The 3,909-nt window shown below is 40.1% G+C and overlaps 1 protein-coding gene across 1 annotated transcript in view; it reads right to left on the bottom strand.

Annotated features, from left to right (window-relative positions):
* Positions 1–2,865, bottom strand: part of SPDL1 (spindle apparatus coiled-coil protein 1) — a 28,349-nt gene extending 25,484 nt beyond the window's left edge. Inside the window, exon 1 of the mRNA XM_014534866.1 lies at positions 2,855–2,865. The gene's annotated coding sequence lies outside the window, so the exon portion shown is untranslated. The remainder of the gene's footprint in view (positions 1–2,854) is intronic.
* Positions 2,866–3,909: the final 1,044 nt, after the last annotated feature.

Below are 3,909 nucleotides of genomic sequence, written 5' to 3'. Positions count from 1 at the left end.
TAGTACAGCTGTTCAAAACTGGGATAGACTGCTATTGTAAACTGGCCATCATTTCTTCACTATGACTGTTCTAGTGCAATGAGAGGATTTTCAGGGAGTGTTGTATTATACTGAAAGCTGTGTATATTTTGACATGAACTTGTTCATTAAGTTTGATTTTGGTACCACAGGTGTATAGTCTCTGTCCCCAGGCAACTTAGAATTTAGTGGAAGGGTCATTTACCAAACAATAAACCCTTACTCAGAATATGGTGTAGACTTTCTTGTTCCTTCATATTATTACGTAAAGCTCCAAGCTAGTCTTTTTGGGATCAAGCAAGAATAAGGCCAGGACTCTGAGTGAGACACAGTGTTTGCAAATAAGAACTACATTAATTTACAAATTTTCATGATTCATAGGATGGAGATGAAGTTTGCAGTATGTGAAACCTGGAGAGAGAGAGAGGGAGAGAGAGAGAGAAGAAGAAGGAGGAGGAGGAGGAGGAGGAGGAGGAGGAGGATGGGAGGAGTAGGAGGAGGAGAAAGGAGGAAGGAGAGGAGGAGAAGAAAGGGGAGAAGTATAGAAGAGGAGGGGAGGAGATGCTATGCTATGTGCAGGACTTTAGTGATTGTACTAATTCATGGAACAGAAGGAGAATGATCTGACAATAGGAACAGAAGAGCCATCTGAGAAGACATCAGAAATTGAATTGTCACAACCCCTTGTGTGATAATTTGATTCCAAATTGAATAATTATACCAGGAGGCAGTCTCAACTATTTAATAGTAGTAAAGACAATGACAGCCCAGTCTGCAGTCTCTCCTGGCTCTGCTACCTATAGCACCAGTTCAACTCTTCATGAGCCCCATTGCTATACTCCTTTTCACCCTGAATAGGTACAGGCCTCACTCAAAGGTGCACCATTCTGATATTGTGGACTTTCACTGGCTAATTTCCCAGCATCAATTCCCTCTTCCTTTTTCTGGCAAAATCATTCTTTATCCCAGTTTTATTGAAGTATAATTGATAAATAGAATCCTATATAATAAAAGGCTAATATTTAAATCAACCAAACAGTGGAACAACCAGTCGCTATGATGCACACTGATCACCAGGGGGCAGATGCTCAATGCAGAAGCTGCCCCCTGGTGGTCAGTGCGCTCCCAGAGGGGGAGTGCCACTCAGCCAGAAGCCCTGAGCTGGGCTCACAAACAGACAGACATCCTCCGAGGCTCCTGGACTGTGAGAGGGCACAGGCCGGGCTGAGGGACCTTCGCAAGTGCACAATTTTCATGCACCGGGCCTCTAGTTATATATATTTAAACTGTACAGTGTGCTGATTTGCTAGACCTGTATATTGTGAAATTATTAACACATATTTCTTGTGCTACCTTTGAGAATGCTTAAGATCTATTCATGTGTATAATACAATATTATTAAGAATCAAAAGCATACTGATTATTCTTTGGGTAATTCATCTTTCCCTCCATTTTTAGCCATATGGATTGTTTAAAATTGATCCCACCCTTCAGCTTCAGGGTATCCCATCTCTCTAGTTATAATAATTCCTTCGGAGATATACATGTCACTGAATCCACATCAGTGAAATAAAATGAAATATTCACTGGGACTGCTGGAAAAATGGATTTTGTTAACCCCTTCTGTACTTAAACTTTCAGCCCAAAGTTGCCAGCTGCCATCTTGGGTCCATGAAACTTAAGACTGCTTGAAATAGAATCAAAAACAGAGCTTTGATAAATAGAGAGGAAGAAAAGAGTTCTGGTCATGTTTTTTGGGCCCTACATGAGGCAACTCTTGAATCTCGAGTTATCTCTGAACCGTTTAGTTTGAACTCAAATGGACTCAATTTGAGTTTTTGAATTACTTGCAACATAAAGAATTTTAAGCAATACATCCAATAATACCCATGTCTGGTTTTTAGTGGACAGATTAACCTGTCAAGTACTTATTCTACATTTAGGATTTTATGAGGCTACATTGAAAGTTGCTAATTTCTAGAGGTAGGATCTAGTGATGGCTCCTCTGAGAATAATGCCCTGGTTGAACCAGAAGAAAGGTTTATCCTAAATGAGGGAGCCTAATGTATATAATGAAGGAAAGTAAGGATCCAAATAGCTTGTATGTAATCCCTCTCTTGGCACCACTTCACATTCCCATTATGTCCCTGTTAAGTCGACTTCTTCAGGTGATTTTACCACCTAAGCCATTTAGAGTTAAGACTGAACATTTATATTAGTTATGATTTTTACTTGCCAAGAATAGTACCCACTCTAGTTAGTTTGGTATATATGCATATAAAAATACTAGCGTCCTAATTTTTTCAGCTATTCACAAGACTTTAGTTGCTATTTATGACTTTCCTATCTTCCAGTGCCCATTACACATTTCTTTTATTTTCTGACATTACCTCAACTAGTTGAGGCTCTTCATCCTGTACAGTGACTCATATCTACACTGCTGAATAAAACATATTCACTGATGATCTATATTACTTACTCTTCTGTTGGCCCAAATTTATCTGGTCTGACTCAAAATGAGATGGGATTAAACTTAGGCTCCTGTTCTTTCTCTGAGAGCTTGAAACTGTCACACTACTTTTCTGTGTGTGTGTGTGTGTGTGTGTGTGTGTGTGTATGTGTATGTGTGTATGTGTGTGAGAGAGTAAATACAGTAGGAAGAAGTAGAACTACCTTGATGTGGTAATGTTTAGTTTTTTGAATGTTATTCCTAGGAAAAACACCTTGGGAGCACACACAGTAAAGGGGAGATTGAGCCCTGGCCAGTTGCTCAGTGGTTAGGGCATCAGCCCAAGGACCAGAGTCACAGGTTTAATTCCCAGTCAAGGGCATGTACCTCAGTTGTGGGTTCCATCCCCAGACTGGGTACATGCATGAGGCAACCAATGGATGTGTCTCTCTCACGTTGATGTTTCTCTCTCTCTCTCTCTCTCTCTCTCTCTCTCTCTCCCCGCCCCCTTCCCCTCTGTCTAAAAATCAATAAAAAAAATTTCCTCGGGTAATGATTTAATAAAAAGGGGAGATTGATAAATATCAGCACCCCCAGGTAAGCAGCTGAATATACCTGTTCAGTAATACTCACCCATAAGCTACCTCCTGCCTGTTACCACTAGGTGACAGTATTTGCAAATATTTTATCTGAAGGGAGGGTCTTTGTTACAGAAATTAGATTCTGTTGGTAGAGATGGTTAGTTTCAGCTAGAAGAGTGGCCAAACACACATATCTGTTATAATCTACACTCTTAGTCATATGATATCATAGTTATCTGTCATCTGGAATACTTTCCTCCTACTAGTTACTAGTTTACTCCATGCTATAGATAGAATTGTGTCCCCCAACCCCAAATTCATATGATGAAGCCCTAATACCCAATTGACTGTATCTGAAGATAAGGGATTTAAGAAGTAATTGCAATTAAATACGGTCATAAGGGTGGAGCCCCAATTCAATAGGATTGGTAACCTTATAAGAAATGCAGGGGAGGGAGGGAGAGATCTTCCTTTCTCTGTGCAGCACAGAAGAAAGGCCATGTGAACACACAGTGAGACAGCAACATCTGCAAGCCAGGAAGAGAGCCCTCACCAGAAACTGACTTCCCAGCCTCCAGAACTGTGAGAAATAAATTTTATGTTTCTTAAGTATTTTGTTACTGCATCCTGAGCAGACTACTATGCTCTGTCTCATCCTTTTCTTTGGAGAGGGCCTATGACTAATGGTTAAGAATACAATGTGTGTTCTGGAGTTAGCATCTGGATTCAATTGCAGGCTCTGTTACTTCCTAGTTGTGGTTATCTTAGCTTCAGTTTTCTCAAGTACAAAATGAGATAAAGTATCTAATTCAATAGGCCATTGTGTGGTTTAATGAGCTAATACTTTTTAAATGTCAGTAA

The sequence above is a fragment of the Myotis brandtii genome, unplaced genomic scaffold (genome assembly GCF_000412655.1).
Source record: "Myotis brandtii unplaced genomic scaffold, ASM41265v1 scaffold1338, whole genome shotgun sequence".
In the NCBI taxonomy this organism is placed as follows: Eukaryota; Metazoa; Chordata; class Mammalia; order Chiroptera; family Vespertilionidae; genus Myotis; species Myotis brandtii.
Note: the sequence above shows the minus strand (reverse complement) of the source record. Positions and strands in the feature narration are given on the sequence as shown.